The sequence below is a fragment of the Festucalex cinctus genome, chromosome 20 (genome assembly GCF_051991245.1).
Source record: "Festucalex cinctus isolate MCC-2025b chromosome 20, RoL_Fcin_1.0, whole genome shotgun sequence".
In the NCBI taxonomy this organism is placed as follows: domain Eukaryota; kingdom Metazoa; phylum Chordata; class Actinopteri; order Syngnathiformes; family Syngnathidae; genus Festucalex; species Festucalex cinctus.
This window is the reverse complement of record NC_135430.1, coordinates 2103488-2130789: the sequence shown is the minus strand read 5'-3', so window position 1 is coordinate 2130789 and position 27302 is coordinate 2103488. Positions and strand designations below refer to the sequence as shown.

The 27302-nt window shown below is 39.1% G+C and overlaps 1 protein-coding gene and 1 long non-coding RNA gene across 2 annotated transcripts in view; both read left to right on the top strand.

Annotated features, from left to right (window-relative positions):
- Positions 1-27302, top strand: part of fam162a (family with sequence similarity 162 member A) — a 92369-nt gene that overhangs the window by 25668 nt on the left and 39399 nt on the right. The window lies entirely within an intron of this gene.
- Positions 8678-10139, top strand: LOC144009092 (uncharacterized). The gene is made up of 2 exons (XR_013280833.1): positions 8678-8763; positions 9496-10139. It is a non-coding gene; the product is annotated as an uncharacterized LOC144009092 (long non-coding RNA).

The window sequence follows — 27302 nt, the reverse complement described above, 5'->3', positions numbered from 1 at the left end:
CAATGTGCCAATACCCCAATGTGCAAGTTCCCCAACGTGCAAGTACCCCAACGTGGCCCGGGCTGCGAGGGCCCTTTATAGCTGCTCGCAGCTCTAGTTATTATTATTAGGGCCCGAGCAGCGACCGCTGCGAGGTCCCTATTGTTTTTGTAAAAATTATTATTATTATTATTATTATTATTATTATTATTAGGGCCCGAGCAGCGACCGCTGCGAGGTCCCTATTGTTCCTGAAGGAATTCTTATTAGGGCCCGAGCAGCGGCGGCGGCGGTGCCGCTGCGAGGCCCTATTGTTTTTGTAGGAATTCTTATTATTATTATTCTTATTATTATTAGGGCCCGAGCAGCGACCGCTGCGAGGTCCCTATTGTTTTTCAAGGAATTCTTATTATTCTTCTTCTTTTTATTTGTTATTATTCTTTTCCGCAAACAATCACATTTTTGAGACACTAAACGTGAACGAAAACTCACCAAACTTTACACACACGTCAGGCCTGGCGAAAAATTTGATATTTTAAAGTCGCCATAGGTGATAACAGAAAAATGGCTCCATAGCGCCACCTACATAGGTTAAACAGATCCCTGGCCCGCTACGATTGTCCGACGGCTATGAAAATTGTGTGGCACCTGTAGCACATCCAGATGAACAAAAACCTCTTTGATGTGTGTACCCTAAAATAGACAGGAAGTGAGATATGAGTATTTAAATGTCCAATTTTGGCCAATTTTTGCACATTTACAGGGGTCATACTTTTGCCTGCTTCTCCTACACGGTTAATCCAATTGACTTCAAACTTGGGATGTACCATCTCAAGACCTGGGACAACACCATGGTAAAAAATCTAAAGTTTTCGACATACTATATGACGGCGGTGGGGCATCAAATTTAGAGTTTCAAAACTCTTACTAAACGTAGTATTGCCGGTTGTATGTTTAACCTAGAGCTACGAAAATTGGTACACATATGTAACAGACTATGACCTACAAAAAAGTCTGTTGGTGCCATATGCTAAACCCAACAGGAAGTCCGCCAGAGGCGGGGCATCAAATTTGGAGTTTCAAAATTCTTACTTAATGAAGCATTCCCGGCTGTACGTTTCACCTAGAGTTACCAAAATTTAAAGACATATGTAACAGCCCTCAAGGTACAAAAAACTCTTTTTGAACCATATGCTAAACCTAACAGAAAGTCCACCATTTTGATTTACTTTGGAACGTGTTCCCATTTTTTTGGCCATTTCATAGGGGTCCTATTTTAACGAACTCCTCTTACAGAGTTTATCCGATCATCTTCAAACTTGGTGTGATTCATCTTAAGATGTTGAAGATGAAAAGTTATTGAAAGCTTTTTATTTCGCTGCACGCTGTTGTCGTGGCATGCACTTGTTTGCAAAGGAAAAAAATTCTTCTTAATGAAGAATTCTCAGTTGTACGAAGCAGCTAGAGCTACGAAAATTTGTAGACATATGTAACAGCCCACGATGTACAAAAAAAGTCTCTTGCTGCTTTGTGCTAAACCCAACAGGAAGTCCCCCAGGGGCCGGGCATCACATTTTGAGCTAAAAAAAACTCCTCTTTAACGAAGCATTCCCGGTTGTATGTTTCACCTAGCGCAATGATAATTTGGAGGCATACATAAGAGCCCACGATGTACAAAAAAGTCTTTTAGAACCATATGCTAAGCCAAACAGGAAGTCCGGCATTTTGATTTACTTTGCTATTTGTAGCCATTTTTTGGGGGCCTTTTATAGGCCTCATATTTTCTACAAAACTTATCAGATTGTCTTCATTCTTTGGCATGTTTCATCTGAAGTATTGCCGGTTATACGTTTAATCTAGAGCTACGAAAATTGGTACACATATGTAACAGACTATGATCTACAAAAAAGCCTGTTGGTGCCATATGCTAAACCTAACAGGAAGTCCGCCAGAGGCAGGGCATCAAATTTTGCATTTCAAAATTTTTACTTAATGAAGCATTTCCGGCTGTACGTTTCACCTAGAGTGACCAAAATTTGAAGACATATGTAACAGCCCTCGAGGTACAAAAAACTCTTTTTGAACCATATGCTAAACCTAACAGGAAGTCTGCCATTTTGATTTACTTTGGAACATGTTGCCATTTTTTTGGCCATTTCATAGGGGTCTTATTTTAACGAACTCCTCCTACAGAGTTTATCCGATCATCTTCAAACTTGGTGTGATTCATCTTAAGATGTTGACGATGAAAAGTTATTGAAAGCTTTTTATTTCGTCGCACGCTGTTGTCGTGGCATGCACTGTTGGCAAAGGAAAAAAAAATCCTTCTTAATGCAGCGTTCCCAGTTGGACGAAGCAGCTCGAGCTACAAAAATTTGTAGACATATGTACACATTTGTCCACATATATATATTTACATATGCATGTAAAAAAATTATGTCAGGCTAAACTAAATGGTTGATTAGGCCCCACACATTCTCACCTTACCATACCCGGCCCTCTTTGCAAAAGGTTTGAACACTCCTGGCCTAAACCTAGGTGTATACTCAAACTATGCACGCACATAAAGCCTGGAACAAAATGTGTAATTTAGAGGGTTCTTGTTTTGTTTTTTGTATTCCTTATATTTCATGTCATTATACTTGACACACTATTTTTACTACTCACTGAATCAGTTATAAGAACATTTAATTGATACAATCCAATCACATCCTAGATAATTGAAAACACATTCAATCATGAGGTTGTTAAGACACATTTACTTCTGTAGCACTTAACCACAAACAAGTTGCGACATCCCCTGATCTAACCCTCCAACCGGGCAAGGAAAAACTTTCAGGGGTCATATTTTAACGAACCCCTCCTACAAAATTTATCCGACTGTCTTCAAACTTGGTGTGTTTCATCTTAAGATGTTTAAGATGCAAAGTAATCGAAAGTTTTTTATTTTGTAACACGCTGTTGCCATAGCAATGCATTGTTTGTCAAGTGCTGCTTTTTTTTTTTATACACATGAAAACTCATGGAACTTTGCAAACACATCAGACTTGTCATGAACATGAATTTTCAGAGATTTATTGTGCAATTTGAAATAAATAGCGCCCTCTAGACCTTTTTATGAAGCATTTCCGATTGTATGATTATGCTAGACCTACAAAAAAGTATTATGTAGCCATTTGCCAAACCAAAGAGGAAGTCCGCTATTTTGATTTTATTTTGGGAATTATACATAATTTTTGGCCTTCTTCATTAAACTTTGCACAGACAAGGCATGGAAAAAACTAACATTTTAAATGGTCCTTGTTCCATGTAACAGTACCCCAACGTGCCAGTACCCTGACGTGCAAGTAACCCAACGTTGTGCTCAATAGCGCCCTCTATGCATTTTTATGGAGCATTTCCAATTGTATGATTCAAGCGATACACAACTAAAGATGACTTGACCTAGATTTGTGAAAACTGGGAGGCATACCTATTAGCTTAAGACCTACACAAAGTATTCTGTAGCCGTATGCTAAACCTAAAAGGAAGTCCGCCATTTTGAATTTATTTTGGGAATTGCGCACCATATTTTGCGTTTTGATTAAACTTTGCACACACAAGGCTTGTCAAAAACATTTTAGATGGTCCTTGTCCTATTTGACAGTACCCCAACGTGCCAGTACCCCGACGTGCAAGTACCCCAACGTGGCACGCCTTTGCTGTAGCGATGCATTGTTTGCAAAGAATTTTTTTTTTTTATATGATTCAGCTAGATGTGTGAATATTGGGAGGCATACCTATCAGCCGAATACCTCGACAAAGCATTCCATAGCAATGTGAACAAACACAAAAAGCATGGCAAAACATTTACAATTTAGACGGTTTCTTATGAAACAGTACCCTAACGTGCCAGTACCCCGACGTGCAAATACCCCAACGTGGCACGGGTTGCGAGGGCCCTTTATAGCTGCTCGCAGCTCTAGTTATTCTTATTATTATTCTTCTCTGCAAACAATCGCATTTTTGAGACGCTAAACGTGAACGAAAACTCACCAAACTTTACACGCACATCAGGCCTGGCGAAAAATTTGATATTTTAAAGTCGCCATACATGATAACAGAAAAATGGCTCCATAGCGCCACCTACATAGGTTAAACGGATCCCTGTCCCGCTACGATTGTCCTATGGCGACGAAAATTGTGTGGCACCCGTAGCACATCCAGATGAACAAAAACCTCTTTGATGTGTGTACCCTAAAATAGACAGAAAGTGAGGTATGATCATCTGACTGTCCAATTTTGGCCCAGTTTTGCACATTTACAGGGGTCATACTTTTGCCCGCTTCTCCTACACGGTTAACCCGATTAACTTCAAACTTGGGATGGACCATCTCAACACCTGGGACAACATCATTGTAAAAAATCTAAAGTTTTTGATATACTATATGACGTCGGCGACGCATCAAATTTAGAGTTTAAAAATTCTTACTTCATGAAGCATTGCCGGTTGTACGTTTAATCTAGAGCTACGAAAATTTGTACACATATGTAACAGGCTATGACCTACAAAAAACTCTTTTTGAACCATATGCTAAACCTCACAGGAAGTCCGCCATTTTGATTTATTTTGGAACGTGTTGCCATTTTTTTGGCCATTTCATTGGGGTCTTATTTTAACGAACTCCTCCTACAGTGTTTATCCGATCATCTTCAAACTTGGTGTGATTCATCTTAAGATGTTGAAGATGAAAAGTTATTGAAAGCTTTGTATTTCGTCGCACGCTGTTGTCATGGCATGCACTGTTTGCAAAGGAAAAAAAATATCCTTAAAGAAGCATTGCCAGTTGTACGAAGCAGCTAGAGCTACGAAAATTTGTAGACATATGTAACAGCCCAAGATGTACAAAAAAGTCTCTTGGTGCCCTGTGCTAAACCCAACAGGAAGTCCCCCAGGGGCCGGGCATCACATTTTAAGCTAAAAAACTCCTCTTTAACAAAGCATACCCGGCTGTACGTTTCACCTAGAGTTACCAAAATTTGTAGAGGTATATAACAGCCCTCGAGGTACAAAAAACTCTTTTTGAACCATATGCTAAACCTAACAGGATGTCCGCCATTTTTATTTACTTTGGAATGTGTTGCCATTTTTTGGGCCATTTCATAGGGGTCATATTTTAACGAACTCCTCCTACAGAGTTTATCCGATCATCTTCAAACTTGGTGTGACTCATCTTAAGATGTTGAGGATGAAAAGTTATTGAAAGCTCTTTATTTCGTCGCACGCTGTTGTCGTGGCATGCACTTTTTGCAAAGGAAAAAAATCCCTCTTAATGAAGCATTCCCAGTTGTACGAAGTAGCTAGAGCTACAAAAAATTGTAGACATATGTAACAGCCCACAGTGTACAAAAAAGTCTCTTGGTGCCATGTGCTAAACCCAACAGGAAGTCCCCCAGGGGCCGGGCATCACATTTTGAGCTAGAAAACTCCTCTTTAACGAAGCATTCCCGGTTGTACGTTTCACCTAGCGCGATGATAATTTGCAGGCATACATAAGAGCCCACGATGTACAAAAAAGTCTCTTGGAACCATGTGATAAACCAAACAGGAAGTCTGCCATTTTGATTTACGATGGGATTTGTTGCCATTTTTTGTGGCCTTTTTCAGTTGTCATATTTTAACGAACTCCTCGTACAAAGTTCATCCGACCGTCTTCAAACTTGGTGTGTTTCATCTTAAGATGTTTAAGATGCAAAGTTATCAAAAGTTTTTTATTTTGTCGCACGCTGCTGCTATAGCGATGCAGTTTGCCAAGTGAAGTGCTGCTTTGTTTTTTTATCTATACATGTGTGAAAACTTATGAAACTTTGCAAACACATCAGACTTGTCATGAACATGAATTTTTAGAGATTTATTGTGCAATTTGCAATAAATAGCGCCCTCTAGACATTTTTATGAAGTATTTCCGATTGTATGATTCTGCTAGATTTGTGAAAATTAGGACAGACCCCTATCAGCCTAATACCTATAAAAAAGTATTATGTAGCCATTTGCCAAACCAAAGAGGAAGTCCGCTATTTTGATTTTATTTTGGGAATTATACATCATTTTTGGCCTCTTTCATTAAACTTTGCACAGACAAGGCATGGAAAAAACTAACATTTTAAATGGTCCTTGTTCCATGTAACAGTACCCCAACGTGCCAGTACCCTGACGTGCAAGTAACCCAATGTTGTGCTCAATAGCGCCCTCTATGCATTTTTATGGAGCATTTCCAATTGTATGATTCAAGCGATACACAACTAAAGATGACTTGACCTAGATTTGTGAAAACTGGGAGGCATACCTATTAGCTTAAGACCTACAAAAAGTATTCTGTAGCCGTATGCTAAACCTAAAAGGAAGTCCGCCATTTTGAATTTATTTTGGGAATTGCACACCATATTTTGCGTTTTGATTAAACTTTGCACATACAAGGCTTGTCAAAAACATTTTAGATGGTCCTTGTCCTATTTGACAGTACCCCAACGTGCCAGTACCCCGACGTGCAAGTACCCCAACGTGGTCCGGGTTGCGAGGGCCCTTTATAGCTGCTCGCAGCTCTAGTTCTTCTTCTTCTTCTTCTTCTTTGTTATTATTCTTTTCCGCAAACAACCACATTTTTGAGGCACTAAACATGAACGAAAACTCACCAAACTTTACACGCAGATCGGGTCTGGCGAAAAATTTGATATTTTAAAGTCGCCATACATGATAACAGAAAAATGGCTCTGTAGCGCCACCTACATAGGTTTAACGGATCCCTGTCCCGCTACGATTGTCCTATGGCTACGAAAATTGTGTGGCACCTGTAGCACATCCAGATGAACAAAAACCTCTTTGATATGTGTACCCTAAAATAGACAGGAAGTGAGGTATGAGTATTTGAATGTCCAATTTTGGCCCATTTTTGCACATTTACAGGGGTCATACTTTTGCCCGCTTCTCCTACACGGTTAACCCGATTGACTTCAAACTTGGGCTGTACCATCTCAACACCTGGGACAACATCATGGTAAAAAATCTAAAGTTTTTGACATACTATATGACGGTGGCGGGGCATCAAATTTACAGTTTCAAAATTCTTACTTAACGAAGCATTGCCGGTGGTACGTTTAATCTAGAGCTACGAAAATTGGTACACATATGTAACAGACTATGATCTACAAAAAAGCCTGTTGGTGCCATATGCTAAACCTAACAGGAAGTCCGCCAGAGGCGAGGCATCAAATTTTGTGTTTCAAAATTCTAACTTAATGAAGCATTCCCGGCTGTACATTTCACCTAGAGTTACCAATATTTGAAGACATATGTAACAGCCCTCAAGGTACAAAAAACTCTTTTTGAACCATATGCTAAACCGAACAGGAAGTCCGCCATTTTGATTTACTTTGGAACGTGTTGCCATTTTTTGGGCCATTTCATAGGGGTCTTATTTTAACGAACTCCTCCTACAGAGTTTATCCGATCATCTCCAAACTTGGTGTGATTCATCTTAAGATGTTGAAGATGAAAAGTTATTGAAAGCTTTTTATTTTGTCGCACGCTGTTGCCGTGGCATGCACAGTTTGCAAAGGAAAAAATTACTTCTTAATGAAGCATTCCCAGTTGTACGAAGCAGCTAGAGCTACGAAAATTTGGAGACAAATGTAACAGCCCACGATGTACAAAAAAGTCTCTTGGTGCCATGTGCTAAACCCAACAGGAAGTCCCGTAGGGGCCGGGCATCACATTTTGAGCTAAAAAAACACCTCTTTAACGAAGCATTCCCGGTTGTACGTTTCACCTAGCGCTATGATAATTTAGAGGCATACATAAGAGCCCACGATGTACAAAAAAGTCTCTTGGAACCATGTGCTAAACCAAACAGGAAGTCCGCCATTTTGATTTATGATGGGATTTGTAGACTTTTTTTTGTGGCCTTTTTTAGGGGTCATATTTTAACTCCTCCTACAAAATTCATCCGACCGTGTTCAAACTTGGTGTGTTTCATCTTAAGATGTTTAAGATACAAATTTATCGAAAGTTTTTTATTTTGTCGCACGCTGCTGCTATAGCGATGCATTGGTTGCCAAGTAAAGTGCTGCTTTGTTTTTTTTTATCTATACATGTGTGAAAACTCGTGAAACTTTGCACACACATCAGACTTGTCATTAACATGAATTTTTAGAGATTTCTTGTGCAATTTGCAATAAATCGCACCCTCTATACATTTTTTATGGAGCATTTCCGATTGGATGATTCAAGCGCAAAATAACTAAAGATGACTTGACTTGACCTAGATTTGTGAAAACTCAGAGGCATACCTATTATATTATTATTATTTTTTGTACCTTACAAGATTATCTCTTGTGCCACATTAAACCCCTTTGCAGGCCTGAGCCAAACCACGGTCCATACATTTGATACCACTGCTTTATTTCAATGGTCAAGTACTTCATAACCACACCTACTTATGCTTGTCCTTGCATATATAGTAGACAACAAAGAGCTCTTTCAACAAAAGACATTTCCATCTACAAAGTCATACAAGGTAAGCACTCTATAAATTCTGCAATCACTACACTTCTATTCCTAAATTATCACTTCAAATACCAACAATGGTTAATACAGCTACAAATTTCTTGTATGTTTATGAAGTATGATACTGTATTTATTTCTACTCCTTTGCTTTTCTACAGAACATGCACAAATCAACAAGCAAATTCTCTTTTGATAAAGACCCTCTAATCATCTCCATACGCAAAGATTGCCAACTTTTTTCCGTAAGTATACAATACATAAACTAAACAGGACAACTTTCTCAATCATATACAGTATGCCATACATATATGTATTAAGTTCTCATTTATTAACAGGTTTGTTAAAGGCACCTTTAGTGTGTTTTTCTGTTTGTAATGTTTCTCCACGAGCACGTCTAGCCATTGATATCATGTAGAACACATATGCTAACCTTTTAGAGACAATTGAAGCTTACTTGCACAGTAGCCACTATCTTAACCACTTAATTCACATGTCTACTTGACAACTTATTACATGTAGTGAAATGGTACTTTGTGCGTCTTATGCTTTTTTCTGAACACTGCTTTTCAACTCTTTCCTTAAAACCAATACATGCGGCACTGTTATACTGTATAAATATATATGTCCGTGTGTATATATAACCATTTATGTACCTGTCGTATCCTTACTTTTATTCATCATTTCATCACACAATCCTAAAACATTGCTTTTTGACCCTGAGGATTCTACTATACCATTTTTGCGTGTCTTATTACTTACTAGCTATATTATTTATTAACGGGCAAAAACTATGAATATAAGATCACCGTCAAATATTACGTCTGTAATATCCATATACAGTGCATTACATAATATGCATTTGTATTAAGACACTACCATGCTAAAAATATGCACACGACTGTTCTGTAAACTACACCTAAGACAACCAAACTTCACAGATCTAACATGATTCTTCATTCTTTTTTGTTCTACAGATGTATCAAATGCTGCCACACAGACAGAAGAAGCCACTGAGGACATGCACGAAGACGATGATCACAATATAACAGGACAGGTTAACCCCCCTGAAGTTTTAGCCCGCAGGTCAAAGCGTCCTAGGACTAATTCATCCATGGAGGTTACATTATCCTAAGACAGACTATGTGCTAACCCAAACTCTTTGACCCCAAGGGATTCATCTGTCCCAGAAAACTTTTACACTAAAGAGTTTATCTGTCCTAGGGCGCTGTTAACCCCAGGTTAAAGTGTTATTTAATCTGTCCTGTTACAACAGCTATACATAAACAGCTGCATTCCTCTCCTGTTCCATCTCTCGCACTTCTTTCATCTCTTTTTCTCCTCTACTTATACCTATGCTTGCTCATGTGCTTTTTTCCCCTTTAGATGATGTCATTGGTTAGCCTGCTTCAAAGCTACATTTTTTCTTGAATAACTGTCACACATTTACTGTTTGCTGGACCCTACAAAACTGTCACAATACTTCACTATGTCATGAATACATATGTGTTGCACAGCGACACCACATTAAGAGTCATCAAAAAGCTTTTTATTTGATCACACACCATCTCTGTGCCATGCAATGTTTTCAAATAAACAGATGCTGGTTTTGAATATCAAACGAGCGACTTTTCATGAAACTTTGCACACACATCAGAAAGTCCACACTTTTGAATTTATTTTGGGAATTGTGCATCATTTTTGGCCTTTTACTGCACCTTTTTACACACAAGGCACGGCAAATGCATTTCTATTTTCCATGGTCCTTGTCTATTTAATTCTTCTTCTTCTTCTTCTTCTCCGTAAACGATCACGATTTTGGGTACCTAAACATTCACGAAAACTCACCAAACTTTGCACACTCTTCAGGCCCGGCGAAAAATTTGATATTATGAAGTCGTCATAACGACGCGACTCTATAGCGCCCCCTAGCGTAGAAAAATAAAAACCAAGCCCGGCACGTTTGAGCTAGAGCAACAAAAATTGGCAGGCACGTGTAGCACCCCGAGACGCACAAAAAAGTCTATTGGGACCATGTAGCTAAAATGTACAGGAAATGAGCTATGAATTTTTTTATGTCCAATTTTGGCCTATTTTGGCACATTCACTGTGGTCATGCTTTTTCCCCCTCTGCAAACATTTTTCATCCAATTCACATCAAACTTGGCATTTATCATCTCAAGACCTGAGAGAACAACTGGGCAAAAAGTCTTGCCTTTTCGAAATACTATATGATGGGGGCGGGGCATCAAATATTGTCTTTAAAATTTCATTTGTCCAGAAAGAGCAAATGCTTAATAACTCCCATGTTCAAGCTCCAAAAAATCTCATACTTCTCAGGCAACGCAATAGTCACGGCCTGAAAACATCTATACGATAAAATGCAGTTATACATATAGCGCCACCTAGTGGTAACAATAAATGTCATACTTTACGTTTTTAGGTACTGTGCTGAGCTCGTTGAAGGGATCCAGTTGAAAATTGGTCAGAAAAGCCTTAAGATGTTGATCATGCCCCACACCGAATATTGTAACTTTTCGCCAAAGGGTGTTGTCGCTACGGTGCCGCAAAATCTGAAGATTTTTCGTGACAATAAAAGCTGCATTAAGTTGACCGAGATGATCCTATTCTTCTCAAAATTTGACACATTTGATGAGAGTCCAGCCCTAAAGACATCTACGAACTTATATTTCATCTTACTGATAGCGCCACCTAGTGGCAATTTTTTTTTCTTACGAATTTTCTTCTACGTTTTTCTCCAAACACGTTAACTGGACCTACCTCATATTTGCTCAGATGAGGCTTTCGCCCTTCATGATGTCACAACACGAAGTTTGTGAGTTTTCGCGAATCGCTGTGGGCGTGGCTAAGCGCTGTTCGCCAAGAAAACAACGCCAGTTTTGAGGGTCTAAACATGCGCAGAAACACATGAAACTTGGCACACACATCTGGCCTGGTAAAATGAACAATATTTTATTGTTGATTGTGCTATTCTTACAAAAATGACTCAATAGCGCCCCCTAGAAATTTTTAACGAAGCAGCCCCGGTTGTACGTTTAAGCAAGAACGACGAATATTTTTAGGTGTATGAGGGAGCCCAAGACCTACAAAAAAGTCTCTTGGACCCATATGCTAAAATGAACAGGAAGTGAGCTACAAATTTTTGAATGTCCCATTTTTTATGATTTTAGCACATTTACAGGGGGCATACTTTTGCCCACTTCTCCTACACGTTTCATCCGACTGACTTCAGACTTGACCTGGACCATGTCAAGACCTGAGCCAACGACAGGGGGAAAACTTTTGACTTTTCGAAACACTATATGATGAGGGCGGGGCATCAAAATTTGTGTTTCGCAATGAAAAACGATATGCTTGATAACTCCCCGGTACATGCTCCAAAAAATCCCAAACTTGACATGCATGTTTATCGTCAAGGCCTGAAGTTATCTCTATGACAACATTCAGTTATATATGCAGCGCCACCTAGCCCTTGAGGCATAAAAAAAAAATACCCCACATACGGTATTTTGTACAAAAAATGTAAACTCATTCTAAGTGTGATAACTAAGTCATTTATGAATATTCTTTTAGTGTCCACCACTCAAAATGTTCACTGGCATCAGACTTATCCAAACATATATATATTTTTATTTATTTTTGATAGTCTCTGTGGACATTAAAAGCAATATCGTGAATGAAGGATATGCTTAATAACTCCACGGTACATGCTCCAAAAAAAATCCCACACTTGACATGTATGCTTATAATCAAGGCCTGAAGGTTTCTCTATGACAACATTCAGTTATAAATACAGCGCCACCTAGCCCTTGAGGCTTATATAAAAAAATAAATAAAAAATACCCCACATACGGTATTTTGTACAAAAAATGTACACTCATTCTAAGTGTGATAACTAAGTCATTTATGAATATTCTTTTAGTTTCCACCACTCAAATTGTTCACTGGCTTCACACCGATCCAAACGTATGTACGTTTCCATTTTGTTTTATTCATTTTTGATTGCCCCTTTGGACAATAAAAGTAACATTGTGCAATGAGTACAACGAGCGATGATGTGTATATACACTTTTACAAAAAAATACCAATCAGGGCAACTCATTGCCTAAAAATAAAAAAGGACGCTGATTTTTGCAGGTCTTAACAATTACCAAAACCCGTTGAGCTTGATACACACACTGGCAAAAAAATATTCTTCATGTAAACGTTTATTATGCCATTTTCAAAGAAATTTTGCTTCCAATATGCCAGTACCCCAACGTGCCAGTACCCCAACGTGCAAGGACCCCAACGTGGCCCGGGCTGCGAGGGCCCTTTATAGCTGCTCGCAGCTCTAGTTAGGGCCCGAGCAGCGACCGCTGCGAGGTCCCTATTGTTTTTGTAAAAATTATTATTAGGGCCCGAGCAGCGACCGCTGCGAGGTCCCTATTGTTTTTGTAAAAATTATTATTATTATTATTATTATTATTATTATTATTATTATTATTATTATTATTATTATTCTTCTTCTTCTTCTTTATTCTCCGCAAACAATCGCGATTTTGGGTACCTAAATATTCACGAAAACTCACCAAACTTTGCACACTCCTCAGGTCCGGCGAAAAATTTGATATTATGAAGTCGTTATAACAACGCGACTCTATAGCGCCCCCTAGCGTAGAAAAATAAAAACCAAGCCCGACACGTTTGAGCTAGAGCAACGAAAATTGGCAGGCACGTGTAGCACCCCGAGACGCACAAAAAAGTCTATTGGGACCATGTAGCTAAAATGTACAGGAAGTGAGCTATGAATTTTTTAATGTCCAATTTTGGCCTATTTTGGCACATTCACTGTGGTCATGCTTTTTCGCCCTTTGCAAACATTTTTCATCCAATTGACTTCAAACTTGGCATTTATCATCTCAAGACCTAAGAGAACAGCTGGGCAAAACATCTTGCCTTTTCGAAATACTATACGACGGGGGCGGAGCATCAAATATTGCCTTTAAAATTTCATTTGTCCAGAAAGAGCAAATGCTTAATAACTCCCATGTTCAAGCTCCAAAAAATCTCAAACTTCTCAGGCAACGTAATAGTCACAGCCTAAAAACATCTATATGACAAAATTCAGTTATACATATAGCGCCACCTAGTGGTTACAATAAATGTCATACTTTACATTTTTAGCTACTGTGCTGAGCTTGTTGAAGGGATCCATTTGAAAATTGGTCAGAAAAGCCTTAAGATGTTGATCATGCCCCACACCGAATATTGTAACTTTTCGTCAAAGGGCGTGGCCGCTACGGTGACGCAAAATCTGAAGATTTTTCGTGAAAATAAAAGCTGCATTAACTTGACCGAGATGATCCTATCTTCTCAAAATTTCACACATTTGATGAGAGTCCAGCTCTAAAGACATCTACTAACTTACATTTCATCTAACTGATAGCGCCACCTAGTGGCAATTTTTTTTCTTACGAATTTTCTTCTACGTTTTTCTCCAAACACGTTAACTGGACCTACCTCATATTTGCTCAGAGGAGGGTTTCGGCCTTCATGATGTCACAACACGAAGTTTGTGAGTTTTCGCGAATTGCTGTAGGCGTGGCTAAGCGCTGTTCGCCAAGAAAACAACGCCAGTTTTGAGGGTCTAAACATGCACAGAAACTCCTGAAACTTGGCACACACATCTGGCCTGGTAAAATGAGCAATATTTTATTGTTGATTGTGCTATTTTTACAAAAATGACTCAATAGCGCCCCCTTGAAATTTTTAACAAAGCAGCCCCGGTTGTACGTTTAAGCAAGAACGCCGAATATTTTTAAGTGTATGAGGGAGCCCAAGACCTACAAAAAAGTCTCTTGTACCCATATGCTAAAATGAACAGGAAGTGAGCTACGAATTTTTGAATGTCCCATTTTTGACGATTTTTGCACATTCACAGGGGGCAGACTTTTGCCCACTTCTCCTACACGTTTCATCCGACTGAGTTAAGACTTGGCCTGGACCATGTCAAGACCTGAGCCAACGACAGGGGGAAAAATTTTGACTTTTCGAAATACTATATGATGAGGGCGGGGCATCAAAATTTGTGTTTCACAATGAAAAAGGATATGCTTGATAACTCCACGGTACATGTTCCAAAAAATCCCAAACTTGACATGTATGTTTATCGTCAAGGCCTGAAGTTATCTCTATGACAACATTCAGTTATATATGCAGCGCCACCTAGCCCTTGAGGCATGAAAAAAAAATACCCCACATAAGGTATTTTGTACAAAAAATGTACAATCATTCTAAGTGTGATAACTAAGTCATTTATGAATATTTTTTTAGTTTCCACCACTCAAAATGTTCACTGGCATCAGACTTATCCAAACATATATATATTTTTATTTATTTTTGATAGCCTCTGTGGACATTAAAAGCAATATCGTGAATGAAGGATATGCATAATAACTCCACGGTACATGCTCCCAAAAAAAATCCCACACTTGACATGTATGCTTATAATCAAGGCCTGAAGGTATCTCTATGACAACATTCAGTTATAAATACAGCGCCACCTAGCCCTTGAGGCTTATATAAAAAAAAATAAAAATACCCCACATACGGTATTTTGTACAAAAAATGTACACTCATTCTAAGTGTGATAACTAAGTCATTTATGAATATTCTTTTAGTTTCCACCACTCAAATTGTTCACTGGCTTCACACCGATCCAAACGTATGTACGTTTCCATTTTGTTTTATTCATTTTTGATTGCCCCTTTGGACAATAAAAGTAACATTGTGCAATGAGTACAACGAGCGATGATGTGTATATACACTTTTACAAAAAAATACCAATCAGGGCAACTCATTGCCTAAAAATAAAAAAGGACGCTGATTTTTGCAGGTCTTAACAATCACCAAAACCCGTTGAGCTTGACACACACACTGGCAAAAAAATATTCTACATGTAAACGTTTATTATGCCATTTTCAAAGAAATTTTGCTTCCAATATGCCAGTACCCCAACGTGCAAGTACCCCAACGTGCAAGGACCCCAACGTGGCCCGGGCTGCGAGGGCCCTTTATAGCTGCTCGCAGCTCTAGTTATTATTCTTCTTCTTCTTCTTTATTCTCCGCAAACAATCGCGATTTTGGGTACCTAAATATTCACGAAAACTCACCGAACTTTGCACACTCCTCAGGTCCGGCGAAAAATTTGATATTATGAAGTCGTTATAACAACGCGACTCTATAGCGCCCCCTAGCATAGAAAAATAAAAACCAAGCCCGGCACGTTTGAGCTAGAGCAACGAAAATTGGCAGGCACGTGTAGCACCCCGAGACGCACAAAAACGTCTATTGGGACCATGTAGCTAAAATGTACAGGAAGTGAGCTATGAATTTTTTAATGTCCAACTTTGGCCTATTTTGGCACATTCACTGTGGTCATGCTTTTTCCCCCTATGCAAACATTTTTCATCCCATTGACTTCAAACTTGGCATTTATCATCTCAAGACCTAAGAGAACAGTTGGGCAAAAAGTCTTGCCTTTTCGAAATACTATATGACGGGGGCGGGGCATCAAATATTGCCTTTAAAATTTCATTTTTCCAGAAAGAGCAAATGCTGAATAACTCCCATGTACAAACTCCAAAAAATCTCAGACTTCTCAGGCAACGTAATAGTCACGGCCTGAAAACATCTATATGACAAAATTCAGTCATACATATAGCGCCACCTAGTGGTTACAATAAATGTCATACTTTACGTTTTTAGCTACTGTGCTGAGCTCGTTGAAGGGATCCAGTTGAAAATTGGTCAGAAAAGCCTTAAGATGTTGATCATGCGCCACACCGAATATTGTAACTTTTCGCCAAAGGGCGTGGCCGCTACGGTGACGCAAAGTCTGAAGATTTTTCGTGACAATAAAAGCTGCATTAACTTGACCGAGATGATCCTATCTTCTCAAAATTTCACACATTTGATGAGAGTCCAGCTCTAAAGACATCTACTAACTTACATTTCATCTAACTGATAGCGCCACCTAGTGGCAATTTTTTTTCTTACGAATTTTCTTCTACGTTTTTCTCCAAACACGTTAACTGGACCTACCTCATATTTGCTCAGAGGAGGGTTTCGGCCTTCATGATGTCACAACACGAAGTTTGTGAGTTTTCGCGAATTGCTGTAGGCGTGGCTAAGCGCTGTTCGCCAAGAAAACAACGCCAGTTTTGAGGGTCTAAACATGCACAGAAACTTCTGAAACTTGGCACACACATCTGGCCTGGTAAAATGAGCAATATATTATTGTTGATTGTGCTATTTTTACAAAAATGACTCAATAGCGCCCCCTCGAAATTTTTAACGAAGCAGCCCCGGTTGTACGTTTAAGCAAGAACGCCGAATATTTTTAGGTGTATGAGGGAGCCCAAGACCTACAAAAAAGTCTCTTGTACCCATATGCTAAAATGAACAGGAAGTGAGCTACGAATTTTTGAATGTCCCATTTTTGACGATTTTTGCACATTCACAGGGGGCAGACTTTTGCCCACTTCTCCTACACGTTTCATCCGACTGAGTTAAGACTTGGCCTGGACCATGTCAAGACCTGAGCCAACGACAGGGGGAAAAATTTTGACTTTTCGAAATACTATATGATGAGGGCGGGGCATCAAAATTTGTGTTTCACAATGAAAAAGGATATGCTTGATAACTCCCCGGTACATGCTCCAAAAAATCCCAAACTTGACATGTATGTTTATCGTCAAGGCCTGAAGTTATCTCTATGACAACATTCAGTTATATATGCAGCGCCACCTAGCCCTTGAGGCATGAAAAAAAAATACCCCACATACGGTATTTTGTACAAAAAATGTAAACTCATTCTAAGTGTGATAACGAAGTCATTTATGAATATTCTTTTAGTTTCCACCACTCAAAATGTTCACTGGCATCAGACTTATCCAAACATATATATTTTTTTATTTATTTTTGATAGCCTCTATGGACATTAAAAGCAATATCGTGAATGAAGGATATGCTTAATAACTCCACGGTACATGCTCCAAAAAAAATCCCACACTTGACATGTATGCTTATAATCAAGGCCTGAAGGTATCTCTATGACAACATTCAGTTATAAATACAGCGCCACCTAGCCCTTGAGGCTTATATAAAAAAAAATAAAAAATACCCCACATACGGTATTTTGTACAAAAAATGTACACTCATTCTAAGTGTGATAACTAAGTCATTTATGAATATTCTTTTAGTTTCCACCACTCAAAATGTTCACTGGCATCAGACTTATCCAAACATATATATATTTTTATTTATTTTTGATAGCCTCTGTGGACATTAAAAGCAATATCGTGAATGAAGGATATGCTTAATAACTCCACGGTACATGCTCCCAAAAAAATCCCACACTTTACATGTATGCTTATAATCAAGGCCTGAAGGTATCTCGATGACAACATTCAGTTATAAATACAGCGCCACCTAGCCCTTGAGGCTTATATAAAAAAATAAATAAAAAATACCCCACATACGGTATTTTGTACAAAAAATGTACACTCATTCTAAGTGTGATAACTAAGTCATTTATGAATATTCTTTTAGTTTCCACCACTCAAATTGTTCACTGAAAAAAATACCAATCAGGGCAACTCATTGCCTAAAAATAAAAAAGGACGCTGATTTTTGCAGGTCTTAACAATCACCAAAACCCGTTGAGCTTGATACACACACTGGCAAAAAAATATTCTTCATGTAAACGTTTATTATGCCATTTTCAAAGAAATTTTGCTTCCAATATGCCAGTACCCCAACGTGCAAGTACCCCAACGTGCAAGGACCCCAACGTGGCCCGGGCTGCGAGGGCCCTTTATAGCTGCTCGCAGCTCTAGTTCTTCTTCTTCTTTTTCTTTGTTATTATTCTTTTCCGCAAACAACCACATTTTTGAGGGACTAAACATGAACGAAAACTCACCAAACTTTACACGCAGATCGGGCCTGGCGAAAAATTTGATATTTTAAAGTCGCCATACATGACAACAGAAAAATGGCTCTGTAGCGCCACCTACATAGGTTTAACGGATCTCTGTCCCGCTACAATTGTCCTATGGCTACGAAAATTGTGTGGCACCTGTAGCACATCCAGATGAACAAAAACCTCTTTGATATGTGTACCCTAAAATAGACAGGAAGTGAGGTATGAGTATTTGAATGTCCAATTTTGGCCCATTTTTGCACATTTACAGGGGTCATACTTTTGCCCGCTTCTCCTACACGGTTAACCCGATTGACTTCAAACTTGGGCTGTACCATCTCAACACCTGGGACAACATCATGGTAAAAAATCTAAAGTTTTTGACATACTATATGACGGTGGCGGGGCATCAAATTTACAGTTTCAAAACTCTTACTTAACAAAGCATTGCCGGTGGTACGTTTAATTGAGAGCCACGAAAATTGGTACACATATGTAACAGACTATGATCTACAAAAAAGCCTGTTGGTGCCATATGCTAAACCTAACAGGAAGTCCGCCAGAGGCGAGGCATCAAATTTTGTGTTTCAAAATTCTTATTTAATGAAGCATTCCCGGCTGTACATTTCACCTAGAGTTACCAACATTTGAAGACATATGTAACAGCCCTCAAGGTACAAAAAACTCTTTTTGAACCATATGCTAAACCGAACAGGAAGTCCGCCATTTTGATTTACTTTGGAACGTGTTGCCATTTTTTGGGCCATTTCATAGGGGTCTTATTTTAACGAACTCCTCCTACAGAGTTTATCCGATCATCTCCAAACTTGGTGTGATTCATCTTAAGATGTTGAAGATGAAAAGTTATTGAAAGCTTTTTATTTCGTCGCACTCTGTTGCCGTGGCATGCACAGTTTGCAAAGGAAAAAATTCCCTCTTAATGAAGCATTCCCAGTTGTACGAAGCAGCGAGAGCTACGAAAATTTGGAGACAAATTTAACAGCCCACGATGTACAAAAATGTCTCTTGGTGCCATGTGCTAAACCCAACAGGAAGTCCCGTAGGGGCCGGTCATCACATTTTGAGGTAAAAAACTGCTCTTTAACGAAGCATTCCCGGTTGTACGTTTCACCTAGCGCTATGATAATTTAGAGGCATACATAAGAGCCCACGATGTACAAAAAAGTCTCCTGGAACCATCTGCTAAACCAAACAGGAAGTCCGCCATTTTGATTTACGTTGGGATTTGTAGCCATTTTTTGTGGCCTTTTTTAGGGGTCATATTTTAACGAACTCCTCCTACAAAATTTATCCGACTGTCTTCAAACTTGGTGTGCTTCATCTTAAGATGTTTAAGATGCAAAGTTATCGAAAGTTATTTATTTTGTCGCACGCCGTTTAATGGTGATGCATTGTTTGCCAAGTAAAATGCTGCTTTTTTTGGGGGGGGTCTAAACATGTGCAAAAACTCATGAAACTTTACACACACATCAGGCTTGTCATAAGCATGAATATTTTAGAGATTTCTTATTAAATTTGCAATAAATGCTTCAATAGCGCCCTCTAGACATTTTTATGAAGTCTTTCCGATTATATGATTCAGCTAGATGTGTGAATATTGGCAGGCATGCCTAATATATTCAAAAAGTATTCTATATAGCCATGTGCCAATCCATTTTGATTTTATTTTGTTAATTGTGCATCATTTTTGGCCTTTCCATGAAACTTTACAAACACAAAGCATGGCAAAAACGTTTAAAATTTAGATGGTTTCCTATTTGACAGTACCCCAACATGCCAGTACCCCGACGTGCAAATACCCCAACGTGGCCCGGGTTGCGAGGGCCCTTTATAGCTGCTCGCAGCTCTAGTTAGGGCCCGAGCAGCGACCGCTGCGAGGTCCCTATTGTTTTTGTAAGAATTATTAGGGCCCGAGCAGCGACCGCTGCGAGGTCCCTCTTGTTTTTGTAAGAATTCTTCTTCTTCTTCTTCTTCTTCTTCTTCTCCGTAAACGATTGCATTTTTGAGGGCCTAAACATTTACGAAAACTCACCAAACTTTGCAGTCTCTTCGGGCCCGGCGAAAAATTTGATATTATGTAGTTGCCATAACAATGCGACTCTATAGCGCCCCCTAGCGTAGAAAAATAAAAACCAATCCCGGCCCGTTTGACCTAGAGCTACGAAAATTGCCAGGCACGTGTAGCACCCCGAGACGCACAAAAAAGTCAGTGGAAGCCATTTCCTAAAATGTACAGGAAGTGAGCTATGAATTTTTGAATGTCCAATTTTGGCCCATTTTGGCACATTCACTGTGGTCATACTTTTTCCGCCTTTGCAAATATTTTTCAGCCAGTTGACTTCAAACTTGCCATGTATCATCTCAAGGCCCAAGACAACAACTGGGCAAAATATCTTAACTTTTTGGAATACTATATGACGGGGGCGGGGCATCAAATATTGCCTTTAAAATTTAATTTGTCCAGAAAGACAAAATGCTGAATAACTCCCATGAACAAGCTCCAAAAAATCTCAAACTTCTCATGCAACTTAATAGTCACGGCCTGAAAACATCTATATGATACAATTCTGTTATATATATATAGCGCCACCTAGTGGTGACAATAAATGTCATACTTTACGTTTTTAGCTACTGTGCCAAACTCTTTGAAGGGATCCAGTTGAAAATTGGTCAGACAAGCCTTAAGATGTTGATCATGCCCCACACCGAATATTGTAACCTTTCGCCAAAGGGCGTGGCTGCTACGGTGCCGCAAATTCTAAAGATTTTTCGTGACAATAAAAGCTGCATTAACTTGACCGAGATGATCCTATCTTCTCAAAATTTCACACATTTGATGAGAGTCCAGCCCTTAAGACATCTACGAACTTATATTTCATCTTACTGATAGCGCCACCTTCTGGCAATTTTTTTTCTTGCGATTTTTCTTCAATGTTTTTCTCCAACCATATTAACTGCACCTACCTCATATTTACTCAGAGGAGGGTTTCGGTCTTCATGATGTCACAACACGAAGTTTGTGAGTTTTCGCGAATCGCTGTGGGCGTGGCTAAGCGCTGTTCGCCAAGAAAACAACACCAATTTTGAGGGCCTAAACCGGCATAGAAACGCATGAAACTTGGCACACACATCTGGCCTGGCAAAATGAGCGATATTTTATCCTGGATTGTGCTATTTTTACAAAAATGACTCAATAGCGCCCCCTAGAAAATTTTAATGAAGCAGCCCCGGTTGTACGTTTAAGCAAGATCTACGAAAATGTTTAGGTGTATGAGGGAGCCCAAGACCTACAAAAAAAGTCTCTTGGACCCATATGCTAAAATGAACAGGAAGTGAGCTACGAATTTTTGAATGTCCCATTTTTTACGATTTTAGCACATTTACAGGGGGCATACTTTTGCCCACTTCTCCTACACGTTTCATCCGACTGACTTCAGACTTGACCTGGGCTATGTCAAGACCTGAGCCAACGACAGGGAGAAAAATCTTGACTTTTCTAAATACTATATGATGAGGGCGGGGCATCAAAATTTGTGTTTCGCAATGAAAAATGATATGCTTAATAACTCTCCGGTAAATGCTCCAAAAAATCCCAAACTTGACATGTATCTTTATAGTCAAGGCCTGAAGCTATCTCTATGACAACATTCAGTTATATATGCAGCGCCACCTAGCCCTTGAGGCATGAAAAAAAAATACCCCACTTACGGTATTTTTACAAAAATTGTAAACTCATTCTCAGTGTGATCACGAAGTAATTTATTAATATTCTTTTACTTTCCACCACTCAAAATATTCACTGGCATCAGACCTAACCAAACATACATATTTTTGTTATTTAGTTTTATGTATTTTTGATAGCCTCTATGGACATTAAAAGCAATATCGTGAATGAAGGCTATGCTTAACTCCCAGGTACATGCTCCAAAAAATCCCATACTTGAAATGTATATTTATAGTCAAGGCCTGAAGGTATCTCTATGACAAAATTCAGTTATAAATACAGCGCCACCTAGTCCTTGAGGCATAAAAAAAAAAATGCCTCACTTACGGTATTTTTGCAAAAATTGTAAACTCATTGTAAATATGATAACTAAGTCATTTATGAATATTCTTTTACTTTCCACCACTCAATGTGTTCACTGGCATCAGACCGATCCAAACATGTACTTTTTTTTATTTAGTTTCATTTTCTTTGATCGCCTCTATGGACAATAAAAGCAACATTGTGCAATGAGTACGAGCGATGATGTGTGTATACATACTTTTACGAAAAATACCAATCAGGGCAACTCATTGCCTAAAAATAAAAAAAGACGCAGATTTTTGCAGATCTTAACAATCACCAAAACCCATTGAGCTTGACACACTCATCACACCTGGCAAAAAAAAAAAAAATCCACGTTTATCATGCCATTTTCAAAGAAATTCTGCTTCCAATGTGCAAGTACCCCAACGTGCAAGTACCCCAACGTGGCCCGGGCTGCGAGGGCCCTTTATAGCTGCTCGCAGCTCTAGTTATTCTTCTTCTTCTTCTTCTTCTTTATTCTCCGCAAACGATCCCGATTTTGGGTACCTAAACATTCACGAAAACTCACCGAACTTTGCACACTCCTCAGGCCCGGCGAAAAATTTGATATTATGAAGTCGTCATAACAACGCGACTCTTTAGCGCCCCCGAGCGTAGAAAAATAAAAACCAAGCCCGGCACGTTTGAGCTAGAGCAACGAAAATTGGCAGGCACGTGTAGCACCCCGAGATGCACAAAAAAAGTCTATTGGGACCATGTAGCTAAAATGTAAAGGAAATGAGCTATGAATTTTTTAATGTCCGATTTTGGCCTATTTTGGCACATTCACTGTGGTCATGCTTTTTCCCCCTCTGCAAACATTTTTCATCCAATTAACTTCAAACTTGGGATTTATCATCTCAAGACGTGAGAAAACCACTGGGCAAAAAGTCTTGCCTTTTCGAAATACTATATGATGGGGGCGGGGCATCAAATATTGCCTTTAAAATTTAATTTGTCCAGAAAGAGCAAATGCTTAATAACTCCCATGTTCAAGCTCCAAAAAATCTCAAACTTCTCAGGCAATGTAATAGTCACGGCCTGAAAACATCTATATGATAAAATTCAGTTATACATATAGCGCCACCTAGTGGTAACAATAAATGTCATACTTTACGTTTTTAGCTACTGCGCTGAGCTCGTTGAAGGGATCCAGTTGAAAATTGGTCAGAAAAGCCTTAAGATGTTGATCATGCCCCACACCGAATATTGTAACTTTTCGCCAAAGGGCGTGGCCGCTACGGTGCCGCAAATTCTAAAGATTTTTCGTGACAATAAAAGCTGCATTAACTTGACCGAGATGATCCTATCTTCTCAAAATTTCACACATTTGATGAGAGTCCAGCCCTAAAGACATCTACTAACTTACATTTCATCTAACTGATAGCGCCACCTAGTGGCATCGCAATGAAAAAGGATATGCTTGATAACTCCCCGGTACATGCTCCAAAAAATCCCGAACTTGACATGTATGTTTATCGTCAAGGCCTGAAGGTATCTCTATGACAACATTCAGTTATATATGCAGCGCCACCTAGCCCTTGAGGCATGAAAAAAAAATACCCCACTTACGGTATTTTTACAAAAATTGTAAACACGTTTCGCAATGAGAAAGGATATGCTTGATAACTCCCCGGTACATGCTCCAAAAAATACCAAACTTGACATGTATGTTTATCGTCAAGGCCTGAAGGTATCTCTATGACAACATTCATTATATATGCAGCGCCACCTAACCCTTGAGGCAGAAAAAAAATATACCCCACTTACGGTATTTTTACAGAAATTGTTAACTCATTCTCAGTGTGATAACTAAGTCACTTATGAATATTCTTTTACTTTCCACCACTCAAAATGTTCACTGGCATCAGACCTATCCAAACATACATTCCTTTTATTTAGTTTTATTTATTTTTGATAGCCTTTATGGACGTTAAAAGCAGTATTGTGAATGAAGGATATGATTAATAACTCCCCGGTACATGCTACAAAAAATCCCAAACTTGACATGTATATTTATAGTCAAGGCCTGAAGGTATCTCTATGACAACATTCAGTTATAAATACTGCGCCACCTAGTCCTTGAGGCATAAAAAAAAAAAAACAACAACCCCACTTACGGTATTTTGAACAAAATTTGTGAACTTGTGCTATAACTAAGTCATTTATGAATATTCTTTTACTTTCCACTACTCAAGATGTTCACTGGTATCAGACCAATTCAAACATATGTACTTTTTTTTATTTTGTTTCATTTTTTTGTTTTTATCCGCCTCTATGGACAATGAAAGCAATGATGGGTATATATACTTTTGCAAAAAAAAAAAAAACAGTCAGGTCAACTGTTTTTTTGCAGATCTTAACAATAACCAAAACCCATTGAGCTTGACACACTCATCACACCTGGCAGAAAAAAATTCACATGTAAAGGTTTATCATGGCATGTTCAAAGAAATTTTGCTCCTAATATGCCAGTACCCCAATGTGCGAGTACCCCAACGTGGCCCGGGCTGCGAGGGCCCTTTATAGCTGCTTGCAGCTCTAGTTAGGGCTCGAGCAGCGACCGCTGCCAGGTCCCTCTTGTTTTTGTAAGAATTATTATTAGGGCCCGAGCAGCGACCGCTGCGAGGTCCCTATTGTTTTTGTAAAAATTATTATTATTATTAGGGCCCGAGCAGCGACCGCTGCGAGGTCCCTATTGTTTTTGTAAAAATTATTATTATTATTATTATTATTATTATTATTAGGGCCCGAGCAGCGACCGCTGCGAGGTCCCTATTGTTTTTGTAAAAATTATTATTATTATTATTATTATTATTATTAGGGCCCGAGCAGCGACCGCTGCGAGGTCCCTATTGTTTTTGTAAAAATTATTATTATTATTATTATTATTATTAGGGCCCGAGCAGCGACCGCTGCGAGGTCCCTATTGTTTTTGTAAACATTATTATTATTATTATTATTATTATTATTATTATTCTTTATTCTCCGCAAACAATCGTGATTTTGGGTACCTAAATATTCACGAAAACTCACCGAACTTTGCACACTCCTCAGGTCCGGCGAAAAATTTGATATTATGAAGTCGTTATAACAACGCGACTCTATAGCGCCCCCTAGCATAGAAAAATAAAAACAAAGCCCGGCACGTTTGAGCTAGAGCAACGAAAATTGGTAGGCACGTGTAGCACCCCGAGACGCACAAAAAAAGTCTATTGGGACCATGTAGCTAAAATGTACAGGAAGTGAGCTATGAATTTTTTAATGTCCAATTTTGGCCTATTTTGGCACATTCACTGTGGTCATGCTTTTTCCCCCTATGCAAACATTTTTCATCCCATTGACTTCAAACTTGGCATTTATCATCTCAAGACCTAAGAGAACTGCTGGGCAAAAAGTCTTGCCTTTTCGAAATACTATATGACGGGGGCGGGGCATCAAATATTGCCTTTAAAATTTCATTTGTCCAGAAAGAGCAAATGCTGAATAACTCCCATGTACAAGCTCCAAAAAATCTCAAACTTCTCAGGCAACGTAATAGTCACGGCCTGAAAACATCTATATGACAAAATTCAGTTCTACATATAGCGCCACCTAGTGGTTACAATAAATGTCATACTTTACGTTTTTAGCTGCTGTGCTGAGCTCGTTGAAGGGATCCAGTTGAAAATTGGTCAGAAAAGCCTTAAGATGTTGATGATGCCCCACGCCGAATATTGTAACTTTTAGCCAAAGGGCGTGGCCGCTACGGTGACGCAAAGTGAAGATTTTTCGTGACAATAAAAGCTGCATTAACTTGACCGAGATGATCCTATCTTCTCAAAATTTCACACATTTGATGAGAGTCCAGCTCTAAAGACATCTACTAACTTACATTTCATCTAACTGATAGCGCCACCTAGTGGCAAATTTTTTTCTTACGAATTTTCTTCTACGTTTTTCTCCAAACACGTTAACTGGACCTACCTCATATTTGCTCAGATGAGGGTTTCGGCCTTCATGATGTCACAACACGAAGTTTGTGAGTTTTCGCGAATTGCTGTGGGCGTGGCTAAGCGCTGTTCGCCAAGAAAACAACGCCAGTTTTGAGGGTCTAAACATGCACAGAAACTCCTGAAACTTGGCACACACATCTGGCCTGGTAAAATGAGCAATATTTTATTGTTGATTGTGCTATTTTTACAAAAATAACTCAATAGCGCCCCCTCGAAATTTTTAACGAAGCAGCCCCGGTTGTACGTTTAAGCAAGAACGACGAATATTTTTAGGTGTATGAGGGAGCCCAAGACCTACAAAAAAGTCTCTTGTACCCATATGCTAAAATGAACAGGAAGTGAGCTACGAATTTTTGAATGTCCCATTTTTGACGATTTTTGCACATTCACAGGGGGCAGACTTTTGCCCACTTCTCCTACACGTTTCATCCGACTGAGTTAAGACTTGGCCTGGACCATGTCAAGACCTGAGCCAACGACAGGGGGAAAAATTTTGACTTTTCGAAATACTATATGATGAGGGCGGGGCATCAAAATTTGTGTTTCGCAATGAAAAAGGATATGCTTGATAACTCCCCGGTACATGCTCCAAAAAATCCCAAACTTGACATGTATGTTTATCGTCAAGGCCTGAAGTTATCTCTATGACAACATTCAGTTATATATGCAGCGCCACCTAGCCCTTGAGGCATGAAAAAAAAATACCCCACATAC